The sequence below is a fragment of the Gossypium arboreum genome, chromosome 3, assembly GCF_025698485.1.
Source record: "Gossypium arboreum isolate Shixiya-1 chromosome 3, ASM2569848v2, whole genome shotgun sequence".
NCBI classification, from domain to species: domain Eukaryota; kingdom Viridiplantae; phylum Streptophyta; class Magnoliopsida; order Malvales; family Malvaceae; genus Gossypium; species Gossypium arboreum.
The window spans coordinates 91,373,104-91,389,828 of record NC_069072.1 but is presented as its reverse complement, the minus strand read 5'-3'; the positions used below and the strand labels follow the sequence as shown (position 1 = coordinate 91,389,828).

General features: G+C 30.9%; 1 non-coding gene across 1 annotated transcript; it reads left to right on the top strand.

The window, feature by feature from the left end:
* Nucleotides 1-512: 512 nt before the first annotated feature.
* LOC128291335 (small nucleolar RNA R71) lies at nt 513-618 on the top strand. Its single transcript, XR_008281111.1, has one exon. It is a non-coding gene; the product is annotated as a small nucleolar RNA R71 (small nucleolar RNA).
* The last annotated feature ends 16,107 nt before the right edge of the window (nt 619-16,725 follow it).

Here is a 16,725-nt window from a genome sequence, read left to right as displayed (position 1 = left end):
ATGGTTCTTGGTAGCCCGTAGGATGTTGTGGTCTTTGATTTCTTTGACCGCCCCACTAGAAATTGGGGTGGTTCCTTCAACCTGCATTATAAGTGTTACTATATGGATTGTTTTGCGATCGAGGATTATTACCCATGTGGTTTAATTGCTCGTTATCCATGTTGTGGCCATAAGGTTGGTATTCCGAATGGTTTGTTTCAACTCCACTTGCTTCGCACTGCATTACTAGGTGAACCTGTGAAGAATTAAGAAAACTATCAATCTTTTTATTTAAGATTTCTACCTGATTAGAGAGCATGGTGACCGAATCGATGTTATAAACGCCGGCTGTTTTCGTTGCCTTTGTCCTCATGACTTGCCACTGATAATTATTCAGTGACATCTCCTCTATAAACTCATAGGCATCTTTCGGTGTTTTATTGTTGATGGTTTCACCCGCAGCTACGTCAACCATTTGTCGAGTTGAATGATTCAGACCATTGTGAAATGTTTGTACTTGGAGCCAAAGCGGTAACCCATGGTGGGGGCATCTTCTCAAAAGGTCATTGTATCTCTCCCATGCATCGTAGAGTGTTTCTAAATCCATCTGCACAAAAAAAGAGATATCATTATATAATTTAGCCGTTTTAGCCGGTGGAAAATATTTTAGTAAAAATTTTTTGGTCATTTGTTCCCAAGTAGTAATTGACCCTCGTGGTAACGAGTTCAACCACTGTTTAGCTTTGTTTCTCAATGAAAAGGGAAACAACCAAAAACGTATGGCATCATCAGAAACGCCATTAATTTTAAATGTACCGCATAGTTCTAAGAAGTTGGCTAAATGAGCGTTGGGATCCTCATCCTGCAAACCATCAAACTGAACAAATTGTTGTATCATTTGAATAGTGTTAGGTTTTAATTCAAAAGTATTTGCAACTACAGCATGTCTAACTATGCTTGATTCAGTTCCTGTTAAAGAAGGTTTAGCATAATCATACATAGTGCGTGGAGTAGGATTTTGGTTAACCGCAATTGCAAGAGGTAGCTGATTGCCTTGGTTTTCAGCCATTTCGTCAGTTGGGGGTTGAGTATCGTCTTCTTGCTCGTTCTCCGTGTATCTTAAGCTTCGCCTTATTTCTCTTTGGTTTCTACGAACTGTGCGATTGATTTCTTCGTCAAAAAGTAGTGGCCCTGACGGGTTTCTTCTAGTCATAAACTATAAAAACCTGTCAAAAAAAGGAAAAAGTAAATAAGTAAGTAATAATAATAATATAAAATTAAATTGCAAGAAAAATAAATGGCTAAAGTAATAAAAATTGAGCGTTCCTAATATCTTAGTTCCCCGGCAACGGCGCCAAAAACTTGATCGCGTTATTTCGTGATAGGTTTTAAAAATTTATAATTAATCATTCTTGAAACTAACTATTATCGCGATATAGGCAAATGCACCTATCGAACAGTAATATAGTTTTAGCAAGACCAGATTGTCGAACCCAAATGAACTAAAAGTACTAGTAATGACTATCTTTTTATTATCTAGCCTAAGAATAAAGAGGTTTTTGTTTTAATTAACTAATTATCTAAACTAAGAACTCACAGAGAATAGAATTAGGGAATTGCTTTTGGGAAAATCGATTGAATTAAGACAATACCTAAGGAAAAATCCACCTAGACTGTACTTGTTATTCTGGCTCCAAACTGGAAGATTTATTCATTTAACTTGTTCCGTAGAGATCCCTAAGTTATGTTATTATCCCTATTCAAGACTAATAACGTCTAATTCCTAGATTGAATAACTGAGACTTTTCTAATTAACACTCTAGGGTTGCATTAACTCGATCTATGGATCCCCTTATTAGGTTTCACCCTAATCCAGAAAAATCTTGTCACCCTATGTCTAGGCGCGCAATCAACTCCGCGTAATTATAATAAATGTACTCTTAGACAGGGTCTATTCCTCCTCTGAATAAGAGCTTATCTTGAATCAGTATCCTGGAATATCAAAACAAGAATTAAGAACACATAATTAAGAACAAGTTAAATATTTATCATACAATTCAGAAAATAATAACAAGATTCGTCTTAGGTTTCATTCCTCTTAGGTATTTAGGGGATTTAGTTCATAACTAAATAAGAAAACATCTCAGAATAATAAATAATACAAAACATAAAGAAAACCCAAAACTCCTGAGGGGAAATTGAGGAGAGATCTTCAGTCTTGATGGTGAATCCGGCTTCTGAGATGAATCAATCGGCTTCCTTGGAGTAATTCCTTACTCCCTATTCTATGTGTCTCTTTTTCTCCTCTTCTAGGGTGTATTTATAGGCTTTGGAATGCCTATGAGCCCTCAAAATTAGCCCTTTCCGAATTGGACTCAACTTGGGCTCGGCAGGGACACGCCCGTGTGCAATTCTTCAGGTCGTGCTCGAGCCTGTTAAAATGGCACGGGCGTGTGGGATGCCTGTGTGAGGATGTCTAGACCGTGTTGAGTTCGTACTTTGGCCCATTTTCTCTGTTTTTGGCCCGTTTCTCGATCCTTTCGCTCTCCTATGCTCTCCTAAGTATAAAACATGAAATTAAAGCATTAGGAACATCGAATTCACCAATTCTAATGGAAAATCATCCATAAAATGCTTTAAACATGGGGTAAAAATATGTATAAATTACGGTTTACCAACTTTACTTTATATTTCTTAGACACTATTTGAAAATTTTAATTTTTTCAATTATACATAAAATCTCAATTAATATATTTATCTAAAAAGTAATTTGTAAAATCTATAATTATAAATGCTTATTAGAAATCCAATTAAACATTGATTAAAAAATCTATAATTATAAATGTTAATAATGATAACCAAAATTTTAGAAGTTATATTTAGAATTTAGATACAATTGGTTTTGTTTTGAGTTTTAAATGGGTTTATATATTGGATTTAAATGTTTAAAAAATATTAATTTTTTGACATTTTTAATTGTTTTTATAAAAAAAATTTTTAGTGTCCATTAAAATAAATTGAAACCGAATTGAATTGATGTGATTTGACAACATTTAACCGAAATTAAATAAGCTATAAAAAAAACTTAAACTGAACCAAATTACCTATTCAACTTGATTTCTAGATTTGCTCGATTCTTCTACTTAATCTTTTACTGAACCCTACCTACCATTGAGCTTAGCCATGGGTGTTATGGTTATGGATGGAAAAGGGAGACAACGTAAGAAGTTCTTGAACTCAGTTTGGTACCAATCAAAAATAGAATTTTATCTTTTAAAAATGAAAAGAATTAAAATAATTTTAAAAAATAAAAATATGTGAAATTTTAAAATATATATAAAATTTATTTTCAAGATTTTTAACTTTAAATGAATTAAATTTGGTTCAAAGGCATATAAACACAAAGATGTTTTTTTAATAATTTCTTAAATATCAAATATGTTACATTGCTTCGAACCCATATAAATGTAATAATTTTTATTCTATTTTTCATATTTCCATTACAAGAAAATAGGGTACCAAACATTTTTTCATGATTTCATTATTGAAAATAAAATTTTATTTTGATTTACCGTACATAGTTTTCATTTTTTAGAATTATAACTATTTTAAAATAAAAATAAAAATTCAGTATTAAAAGTCTTCATTTTAGTTTCCTTAGTTTTAGTCTCCTATTCTAAATATTGAACTTATGTAACCTCTATTTAAAGACTCTTTTCTAATAATTCTAAGATTAGGAGCTCCCATTAATGAGTTACATATACTCATCGTAGGTTACTTTCGTGCCAGGAAACTCAACAAGGGGAAAGCCTCCTCAATCGAAATGGGTTTTCTCACAAACCGTCTGGTGACTCAATCTTTAACTTGTAAGCTCAACAACTTGTCATCAGAGGCTAACAACGTGGTTGATTCTAACATCAAAGAAGAATTAAGCGCCTAGTTAGAAGCAAGAGTGGTAAAAGTTAAATCAAAATGGCCGCAAGCATCGCGGATGTGAAGTCCAAATTGGGTAATTAGTAGCAACAATTGTCACTACAACTACAAGAACTGATTCATTATCACAAAAATGAGTCTAATGGCAGCATTGATCATTTTGGCAGTCGCCTTTGCTGATCGAAAAATCTACTAGATTCAATGGTAGAGTGTGGAATGGCTCCGTAGTATACAAAGTTGGATCCATTGGTTTGGTTACATAGATGTGAGAAACTTTTTCCTAATTGGCAGATAACCAAAATAGATAAGGTTAGTTTGGCGAGTTTTAAATTGCCACTATGGTAACTTAAGATTGAGCAGGAGCAACCAAATCTCACATGGATAACATTCCAAGAATTTGGTCCACCACTACACAGTAACCCTTTAGGAGGACTATGAATATAAATTTGAAGGATTGTTGAGACGTGGTAGTATAGTGTGAGTGGACCAACAGGTCGTCTTGTTTACTACAAAATGAACAGAATTAATTAGGCTTGATGTGGAGATGCAAAAACCCCTAAACCTTGTTCAAACCTTTGAAAAAAAAGTTAGGTGCTAAAAGCACCAACAAGGAAGTGATAGTTCCCTCTTCTATTGCTAAAAACAACTCTGGGAATGGCAGTGTGGTAGTATTAGTTTCACATCTTCCATCATAGGTTACTCTCATAGTAGAAATCATCATAAGGAGAAAAGTATATTTATTTAATATTGTGGTAGTAATTAAAATAAATTTAAATTAATTTGATATTATAAAATATAAAAAAATTATTCTAACGTGTTAAAATAATAGCTTCAAATTGGCATTATATGTAACACCCCAAATTTTGTGTTTTGGATTGTTAAAATTTAATAAGTGAATTAATATGGTTCAATGGTTGAAGGTTGTGTTTTTGTGTGAGAAGTTCTGGGTTCGAATCCACTTCCTTGAATTTTTAGTTATTTTTGTCTCACCCTTGGTCCTTGAGTATCTGACTTATGTTTTATACACAAGTTTTGGCAAGAATGGGTTTGTTGGTTCAGTAGTAATGCTTTAGCTTACTCTTTGGTCTTGTGTTTGAATTCTTGTGTTAGCGAAATGGATATTATTTTGTTAATTCCTTGGTGTCCCACCCGTGTGGCTGATGTTTGGGTCAAATTTAAACTCTGGTCTATTGATAAGCTAACAGAAAATTTGATAAGTTGAGATTTTTCTTTTAACATTTTGTTTTTCTTTTCTTTTATTTTATTTTATTTTTTAGGAAACATTCCCCAATTCTCTCTACATGTTTCACTTTTTTCTTCTCCCTCTCCATTTTATCATTTCTTTTAGCTTCAGTCTTTGTTCCCAATAAAAATTTCTAAATTTTTTCTTCTTCTTCTTTCTTTTCCAATCTTCTTTTCTTTCCTGATTGCTATTCATTGTGTCATTCAAAATTTGGTGCTGGGTATTGTGATTGTGTCAATTGCATCTTAATTCTTACTTAAGTATGGTGTAATATTTTCCACTTTCAGGGATTTCTGTCATCTTTTGCTAATTGGGGATTTATATGGATGTGTTTCATATGTTTAATTGTGTGGTTTTCTAGGTGGAAATTGTGAGGCAATCAATCCTCCGATGAATTAAGACTTGTGAGGGTGTTGCTTTCGGTTTAGGGTAAGTGTTTTAATGCCAATTTAGGGCTGTTGTGGTTGTTTGGGTTGATCATATTATAGTTGATTGGTATTTTAGGAAAATTGAGGACCATGTCCTCTTAATCAATTCTCTTTCGTTGGCTAATTCGTTAAGTGTATGATGTTTTTAGGTACTGAAATAATCGATTCTTGAATCTACATCGGAATTTGACCAAGTGTGTGACTCAATCTCATAAAAGCAACAAACGACAGAAAGTTGAAAACCCTACTGTCAACATCACATAACCATGTGTCAAGTCGTGTGGTAGACCGTGTGAGTCACACGGCCCTGTGCCAGACCGTGTAGGTTTAAGGTTGTCTGGGCTATTTGGGCCGTGTGGGCTCATTTCTTGAAAATTTTGCTTAGTTCCATATTGTTTTGTGATTCATATTTAGCTACTACGTAGAGTCCATACTGAACAAACAGGAGTAAAAAATATGACATATGATAGTATATTATTGTAAGTAGTATGGACTTGGTATGTGAAATATGTTGACATGATATTTGTTAATATGCCTCAGTGTGTTATATGATTAAGGTATGTGAATTATACATGTATGATCTGTGTTCTAATAATTCTAAAAGCATGACTACATTTGAAAAGCATGCATGATATCTGTATATGGAATATCTATTAGTATGTACATATGCATTGGGTTGGGATATGATATGACGGAGGAAGTGTTGACAGACTAATTATCTGTCTTATCTTGTGGTTTTATATATATGTTCTGGTGGCTCAGCCACATTTATATATTTCTGGCAGGTTACCACATATTATTATCTAGCAGCTTGTCTGCACTACTTCTGTAAAGTGGCATACGTTCACTTATTGATATGTGGGTTGGATAGGTACTTGATACCCTATTTGGTGTGTAGGATGGACGGACATAGTGTGTAGCGGATAGGGGGTATGATCTAGTTATACATATGTTTCTGAATCTGTTTATGAAATGCATCTGAATTCCATATCTGAGTATATATTTGAAATACCATCTGTAAAATCATTGGTATTTGATTTGTTGATTGAGATATGTTACACACTGAGCTCGTAAGCTCACATTCTGTTTGTTTTCCTCTCACGTAATCAGCAAACTTGGGATGGATCGGTGCAGTAAGAGCTCGGTTTAACATTGTTGATTCATACTTTTTATTATTAAGTTTGAGCATTGATTTCAATTGACCTGTTTTTGGAGTTTTGGGGACTATTTTATATTTTGGATTTTATTTCTCATTTTGAACTGCCTTAACATTTTAGATTATTTTAATTCGAACTGCAATATGCTAAATTGCAAAACCAAATTTCGATTTTTCAAAATTCTGCTTAACTTAAGATTTTCGATGCAAAATTAAGTAATCTTATAAGTGTTTTTTTTTTGAAATTTAAATTAATTAACTGAATAAGGAAATTTTCCTTAAAATGGAAATATCATTATCAAGTATCGATTTACAAAACGTTTTCGAATAGTAATGTCTAGGTCGGGTTACATTATAAGTTTAAAGGTGGATGTGCAAAATGAAGTGAAGTTTTAAGATTATAATAATGATGGAAAATAGTTGTTTCAATCTAATAATTGTGTCCTTAAATAGAAAAGATTACTACATCAAAACTTAAGAATCAAATAAAGTTTATATTCATTTTTATTACTATTACCTGAAAGATGAACACAAAACGTTGAAGCAATTGTTGATTTGATTTTTTTTCTAATTTCTACTCTCTTTATTTCTATGTAGAGTGAAATAGTTTTGTTTTTTATGAATTCAACTATAATATGAGACTAAATATAGTCACCCAATAATACTTTTGTTTTTATTTTAGTTATCTAATTATTACTTTTTTTTGAGTTTGTCATTCAACTTTTCAAAATTAAATATTTTAGTCACTTTTCCGTTAGATGAGTGACAAAAAGCTAACATAGACTTTTTTTATTGGCCTAATATCAAATTCAACCATCCAATATTTACACATCCTATAAATTTGATCCTAAATCTGAAAAGCTCAACAAATTTAGCTCTCGATGTTAACAAAATTTGTCATTTTAGTTTGAATTTAAAAAAAAAAATCAATAATTTTAGCCCTCAATATTTACAAAATTTGTCAATTTAGTTCCAATGATAATTTTAAAAAAGAAAAAATCTTTAAAAAACTTCATTTTTTAAATTTTTCTTAATGTACCTCCAAAATATACTAAATAAGAGTGTTTAACATCATTCGTGTTCTGTTTCAATCTAACAGTCTAAGTGTCATATTTTAGATGGCTTAAAGGTAAAAAAAGTCCTTAGTAAAAAAAAAAAAAGCAATTAGGCCCTTAGGAAAGTTTTATCCTATTAAGCCCTTAATGACCCCCAAAAAAGTTAATTAAGCCCTTCTATTAATGGAAACTGTTAGTTGATCGGTTTGATTGTTAACTTTGCTGATGTGACAAACGGTATTGACTTGGATGCTAACATGGCAAACAATACTGGCGTGGCATGCCATGTCAGCAAAATTTTAAAAATTAAGTGCACTTATGTGGCAAATTGGTGTATTTGTATGAAAATGAAATGAGAATACTGAAGTTATAAGATATAAAACACGATTTGTAGCACAAGTGTAACAATCCATTTTTTAGTGGTGTCAAAAAAAGTGATTTCAGGGCCACAAATCTGATAAATGAGTTCGTAAATATTATGAGTCAAATATAGTATTATAATAAACTTTGATTTGATAAATTATGTTATTTGAATGAGTAATTAGGTTCAAGTGATAAATCATTAAAGTCAAGTGGTTTTAGAAAATAAGATATTGGGACCTCCTCTCTATAAATCGAACCCATAAATATTTTATTAAATATTTACAAAATGTTATTAAGGTGATATTAAAATTTGGTTAAGAAATTTTAAGGTTTAAATAGTTAATTAAGTAAAAGGATTAAATTGAAAAAGATACAAAAGTTAAAATCCAATAGTTAAAAGGGTTAAATTGTTAAATTACTAAAGTTTTAAGCTTTTATATGGCTATTATTCCATAATTTCTTGTTAGGAACGGTTGGTGCCATAATTTGATTTATTTTATATGTTAAAATAAATAATAATAAAGTAAAGTAATATATTAAGAAACAAAAAGGTAAAATCTTTATTATTTTGTTTATGTTCATCTTCTTGGTGCCGAAAAATCACCATTTTTTAGGGTGTGAGGCCAAGTTCTTTTTTGTGCATGGTTATATTTTTTAGGTTAGTTTTTAATAATTTTTGTGTTTTTGAGCGTGTATTAGCTTAATTTAGCTAACTTGAGGGTTAAATTGTAAAACTGTTAAACATTATAAATTGTGCTATGGATAAATTTAATATGTTTTTAAAGTTTTATGATAGATTGTTAAGCTTGGTTATTAAATGGACATATTTTGTTTAGTAATTTTGATGATTTAAAAGTTTAGGGACTTATTTATGAAAATGGTAAAATTGGAAAATATTGTAAATTATTGATAAATATGGGTTGTTATAAGATTGGGTAAAAATCGGCTAGCATGATTTATGGTTAAAAATGGTAAAATTGCAAGTTTCAAGTTTAGGGACTAAATTGCATAAAAGGTAAAATTTGAAGGCAATTTCATAAATTTTAGTATGAAGGGTTATAAGTTAAATTGATTATTTCAAATGTTAGAATGGGGTTAATTGAATAAAATATTTATTTAGATCAAGAAACAACTCGAACGAACACAAATCGCAAAAAGTCAAAGTAGCGAAATAGTGGTCGATCGTGTTAGAAGTTGTTATAAGTTCAGTAGTATATTCAATCATTCATTAATTGTAAATTCATTAATTGCTATTGAATAATTAAGGTAAGTACATTTTGGGTTGATGATTATGAATTACATGGTTTAATTGAATTTAATGATTTAAGAAAATTATTGATGAATTTAAGAACATGTAAATTTCATGAATAGTTATGTGAGATATTATGTCAAAAAGGAAAATAAAGTTTAAGTAGGAAAAATGTTAACTTTTTGGATAAATATTGAAATGCTACTATGGAAATGAAAGTCAAGGATAAGGGTATGGAAAGAGCCCCGATTGAACCTTGTGAATTCTTAAGATACAAATGACATGTCATTAGGGATTATATATTTTGGTCTTGGTCCTAGATGTCCTACGATGGTTAAGGTCTTGCATTTATTTTGGATTCTCCACAGATCGTGTGAGCAGCATCATGTAGCTTACATCTCGACCCACAATTTGTGTGAGCACTATTGGAAATGTTACGGTTATATGAAAAGGCACACTTTGTGTGAGTATTCTCAAGTATCCGATGTAATTCTATATGGTTTAACGGGTAAGTAATGGTTAATGAAAAGACATGTATAAAAACTTAATGTTACTAATGTTCATATGAAATGGAAAATTGGATATGCATATATGAAATGGAAAGGATGAGAATTTATCATGTGATGGATGAAATATGCATGAAATTCATTTCTTAATATATGTTATGTTTCATGGATGTTATGTTTACTTATTATCTATTAACTATGTGGATTCAAATGAGAAGAGTGTGTAATGGATATATATATATGGTATGGATGATATATAAAACATAAATGCTTATTATGTATATGCCATGAATTATTTGAAACTTACATGTAATGTTATAATTACTAATATGTTATAATTACTAACCTTATGAGGTGATGTATATAGGAAAGGAAGTTTGGCATATGACATGATGAAAGTATATTTGGTTGCTCAATTTAATATGTTTGGTAAGTCTAAGTTTCCTTTATACGAGCTTACTAAGCACTAGTTGCTTATGTAGTTGTTTCCTTTGTTTTGTAGATCATCAAAAAGCTCGATCGATTAGAATCTTCATCATAGCACAATCACACTATCCATTGACTCTTTTAGTAGCTTTTGAATAAGTTGGACTAATGGTTATAAATGGCATGTATGGGGTTTTATGTTAGTTTGTTATGTTTCGAACCTATGCCTAACATACTTGCATATATATATATGTGTCTGTGTGTGTGTGTATGTGTTTTGAAATAAATTGGTATATGCTTGTGTTAATAGGAGAGTTTGGTCTCTTATGTGTGTCTTGTGAATAAATGTGACTAAGTGGTATAATTTGATAATTAAGTAACTAACTAGTGAGTGTGTGATGTGTGTTTGGCATGTATAAGGCTTGAATGCATATGCTAGTTTACTACTTGGTAAGTTGATATATTTCAGTTGATGCCAAACTTGTGTATACGTTTATTTTGGCCTTGTAAAATGCTTAATTTAATATGTGTATTTGGTCATTTGAAGGTCAGGTAAATAGATGACATATTTATAGCATTGAAGCATGTCAATTGTATGTTTGTATAGTATATGTTCTAGGTATGAAAATGGCTTGAAATGTGTTGAATCAATTTTTGAGTTGTGGTGCCTTTAAATGGCATATTGGATAGAACAATTAGGATGATTGAATGATGTGTAACAATCCATTTTTAGTGGTGTCAAAAAAGTGATTTCGAGGCCACAAATCGATAAATGAGTTCGTAAATATTATGAGTCAAATATAGTATTATAATAAACTTTGATTTGATAAATTATGTTATTTGAATGAGTAATTAGGTTCAAGTGATAAATCATTAAAGTCAAGTGGTTTTAGAAAATAAGATATTGGGACCTCCTCTCTATAAATCGAACCCATAAATATTTTATTAAATATTTACAAAATGTTATTAAGGTGATATTAAAATTTGGTTAAGAAATTTTAAGGTTTAAATAGTTAATTAAGTAAAAGGATTAAATTGAAAAAGATACAAAAGTTAAAATCCAATAGTTAAAAGGGTTAAATTGTTAAATTACTAAAGTTTTAAGCTTTTATATGGCTATTATTCCATAATTTCTTGTTAGGAACGGTTGGTGCCATAATTTGATTTATTTTATATGTTAAAATAAATAATAATAAAGTAAAGTAATATATTAAGAAACAAAAGGTAAAATCTTTATTATTTTGTTTATGTTCATCTTCTTGGTGCCGAAAAATCACCATTTTTTAGGTGTGAGGCCAAGTTCTTTTTGTGCATGGTTATATTTTTTAGGTTAGTTTTTAATAATTTTGTGTTTTTGAGCGTGTATTAGCTTAATTTAGCTAACTTGAGGGTTAAATTGTAAAACTGTTAAACATTATAAATTGTGCTATGGATAAATTTAATATGTTTTTAAAGTTTTATGATAGATTGTTAAGCTTGGTTATTAAATGGACATATTTTGTTTAGTAATTTTGATGATTTAAAAGTTTAGGGACTTATTTATGAAAATGGTAAAATTGGAAAATATTGTAAATTATTGATAAATATGGGTTGTTATAAGATTGGGTAAAAATCGGCTAGCATGATTTATGGTTAAAATGGTAAAATTGCAAGTTTCAAGTTTAGGGACTAAATTGCATAAAAGGTAAAATTTGAAGGCAATTTCATAAATTTTTAGTATGAAGGGTTATAAGTTAAATTGATTATTTCAAATGTTAGAATGGGGTTAATTGAATAAAAATATTTATTTAGATCAAGAAACAACTCGAACGAACACAAATCGCAAAAAAGTCAAAGTAGCGAAATAGTGGTCAGATCGTGTTAGAAGTTGTTATAAGTTCAGGTAGTATATTCAATCATTCATTAATTGTAAATTCATTAATTGCTATTGAATAATTAAGGTAAGTACATTTTGGGTTGATGATTATGAATTACATGGTTTAATTGAATTTAATGATTTAAGAAAATTATTGATGAATTTAAGAACATGTAAATTTCATGAATAGTTATGTGAGATATTATGTCAAAAAGGAAAATAAAGTTTAAGTAGGAAAAATGTTAACTTTTTGGATAAATATTGAAATGCTACTATGGAAATGAAAGTCAAGGATAAGGGTATGGAAAGAGCCCCGATTGAACCTTGTGAATTCTTAAGATACAAATGACATGTCATTAGGGATTATATATTTTCGGGTGCTGGTCCTAGATGTCCTACGATGGTTAAGGTCTTGCATTTATTTTGGATTCTCCACAGATCGTGTGAGCAGCATCATGTAGCTTACATCTCGACCCACAATTTGTGTGAGCACTATTGGAAATGTTACGGTTATATGAAAAGGCACACTTTGTGTGAGTATTCTCAAGTATCCGATGTAATTCTATATGGTTTAACGGGTAAGTAATGGTTAATGAAAAGACATGTATAAAAACTTAATGTTACTAATGTTCATATGAAATGGAAAATTGGATATGCATATATGAAATGGAAAGGATGAGAATTTATCATGTGATGGATGAAATATGCATGAAATTCATTTCTTAATATATGTTATGTTTCATGGATGTTATGTTTACTTATTATCTATTAACTATGTGGATTCAAATGAGAAGAGTGTGTAATGGATATATATATATGGTATGGATGATATATAAAACATAAATGCTTATTATGTATATGCCATGAATTATTTGAAACTTACATGTAATGTTATAATTACTAATATGTTATAATTACTAACCTTATGAGGTGATGTATATAGGAAAGGAAGTTTGGCATATGACATGATGAAAGTATATTTGGTTGCTCAATTTAATATGTTTGGTAAGTCTAAGTTTCCTTTATACTGAGCTTACTAAGCACTAGTTGCTTATGTAGTTGTTTCCTTTGTTTTGTAGATCATCAAAAGCTCGATCGATTAGAATCTTCATCATAGCACAATCACACTATCCATTGACTCTTTTAGTAGCTTTTGAATAAGTTGGACTAATGGTTATAAATGGCATGTATGGGGTTTTATGTTAGTTTGTTATGTTTCAACCTATGCCTAACATACTTGCATATATATATATGTGTCTCGTGTGTGTGTGTATGTGTTTTGAAATAAATTGGTATATGCTTGTGTTAATAGGAGAGTTTGGTCTCTTATGTGTGTCTTGTGAATAAATGTGACTAAGTGGTATAATTTGATAATTAAGTAACTAACTAGTGAGTGTGTGATGTGTGTTTGGCATGTATAAGGCTTGAATGCATATGCTAGTTTACTACTTGGTAAGTTGATATATTTCAGTTGATGCCAAACTTGTGTATACGTTTATTTTGGCCTTGTAAAATGCTTAATTTAATATGTGTATTTGGTCATTTGAAGGTCAGGTAAATAGATGACATATTTATAGCATTGAAGCATGTCAATTGTATGTTTGTATAGTATATGTTCTAGGTATGAAAATGGCTTGAAATGTGTTGAATCAATTTTTGAGTTGTGGTGCCTTTAAATGGCATATTGGATAGAACAATTAGGATGATTGAATGATATGTTTTGTAGGTGTTTAAGGTGTGTTTTTGGTCACATGTATGTGTTGGAAGAAGGGTGTCTTGGAATGCAAGCATAGACCTTGAGTTGTCTTGTTTTAGGGGTTAATTTTGGAGCACACGACCTGGGCCACACAGTTGTGTCCCATAGTTTGAATGTCCATACAGCCTGGGCTAAGTCACATGGTCGTGTGACCCCTGTTTCCTAATTTGTCATGCTTTCCAAAATTTTCTGATTTGTTTCTAATTAGTCTCTGATTGTTCCTAAAATGTTTTTTGGTCTCTTAGGCTCGATTTAAGGCTGTAAAAGTAATTTTTTTCTATTAAGAAATTATGTTATCAAATGTTAATAGATAATTATGCGTTAATTTCTATTTCAATGATAAATGTTCTGAATTGTACAGTAATGCTCTGTAACTCTAATCTAGCGACGGAGACGAGTTAGAGGTATTACTGCAAGATTTTCACAAAGGCTTGATACTGCTTATGAAGTTGTATACCTTCATGTGGTTGATGTAATTGCATTTAGATATCTTATTAATTTGGTAGTATGTGAAAAAGTTCATGTGTTCAGTAGATTTTGTTACAGTTTATTTGTATGACACACTTTATAATGAAATTGTAGAAACTAACATCGATGATGGTAATATACAACAATTGCAAAGCAACAAAAAAAAAAGAAAAATAAAACACATATTTTACATGAAAAACCCTTTCGAGAAAAAGCACGGGCAGAGGAGAAGAAAATTCACCAATATCAAATTCGGATGATACAAGAGGAGTTTAGAGTACATTTATTTATAGGTTTAAAAAACTTTATTCTAATAAATGATAAATAGATGAAGTGTAATAAGGTTGAAAAACCTTATTCTAATCAATATAAAATAAAAGAAGTATAGTTCTATATGGATTTTACTTTTATTTTATTTTACCATTTATTTTATTTTAACAAGGATTCGAGTCACTCAACTCTAACAATCTCCACCTTGACACAAATTCTCAACGAACAAGTTCTCCACCTCTCCTATGAAACCCTTTAAAGGGTGTTGTCCACAATGAACACCAACCAAGTCCAAGCAATGCTCAAGCTTGGTTATAAGAAGTGACTTAGTCATCATATCTGCAGGATTTTCATGAGTATTAATTTTGCTCACAACAATATCACGCATAAAATGATACTGAACATCAATGTGCTTTGTCTCTCAAGAAACATTTGATTCTTCGTAAAGAAAATGGCACTCTGACTATCACAAAACATTGTACTGATCTGAAGGTTTTTACTAAGTTCACCAAAGAGTCCTTTTAACCAAATAGCTTCTTTACAAGCCTTATTAATCGTCATGTACTCAATTTTAGTAGTAGACAAAGCAACTGTAGTTTGCAAAGTTGTTTTCCAACTAATTGCACAACCCCCAAATATAAAGACATACCCTGTGAGAGATATTCTTTTATCAAGGTCTCCAGAAAAATCGAAATCAACATACCCAATAACTCCATTTCTAGTTCTTCCAAACTGTAAGCAAACATCAGTAGTACCTCGTAAGTATCTGAAAATCCACTGAACTGTTTTTCAATGTTATTTACCAAGATTCGTCATATGTGTACTAATTGTACTAACTTCATATGAAAAATTAGGACGTGAGCAAACCATAACATACATGAGAGATCCCACTACACTGGAATATGGAACACGTGACATGTAGTTAATCTCGTAATCTAATTGCAGAGACAAAGTTGATGAAAGTCTAAAGTGAGCTGCTAATGGAGTCCTAACAGGCTTGGCATTCTACATATCGAACTTGCAAAGAACTTTCTCAATGTACCTTTTTTGACTTAGGTACAATTCACATGTTTTTCTATCTCTAAGAATCTCCATCCCAAGTATCTTTTTTGCTGCTCCCAAATCCTTCATCTTAAATTATTTACTAAGCTAGGCTTTGACCTTTCTTATCTCTCATTTATTTTTGGTTGCTATCAACATGTTATCAACATAAATGAGTATATACACAAAAGAACCATCACTATTCTTCTTAAAATAAACACAACTATCAAAGTTATTTCTTTTGAAATCATGAGTAGTCATAAAAGAATCAAACCTCTTGTACCACTGATTTGGTGATTGTTTCAAGCCATAAAGAAACTTTTTCAGCAAGCAAACATAGTCCTCATTTTCTGAGACTATAAAACCCTCTGGTTGTTTCATGTAAATATCTTCTTCAAGATCTTTATGCAAGAATGTTGTTTTTAAATCTAACTGTTCAAGCTCTAAATCATTCATAGACATAATACCAAGCAAGGCTCAAATCAAACTATGCTTTATAATTGGAGAAAACACATCTGTGAAGTCTACACCTGAAATTTGACTGTAACCTTTTGCAACCAGCATTACTTTATATTTGGGTTCTTCAACTCCTGGAGTTCCTGCTTTCTTTTTGAACACTCATTTACAACGGACAGTCTTTTTACCTTTAGGAAGTTTTACTAGATCCTATGTTATGTTCTTATGGAGCGATTCCATCTCTTCTTGCATGGAAATCATCCAATTTACTGAATCTACACAGCTAATTGCCTCATATTAATTTGCATCTATATCTTCAGCCACATTTAAAGCATAAGCAATAAGATCAACCTCAACGTACCTCTTTGGAGGTTTAATTTCTCTTTTAGGTCTATTCTTGGCAATAGAATATTGTGGTGAAGAAGCAACTCTACTCTGAGTTTCTGTACTAACTTGAGGAGTAAACTTTGTTGTAGATCCTGGATCAATTTGAAGCTCCGCTTGTTTTTGTTGATCTTTATTAGAAGAGTCTTTAAGAGAT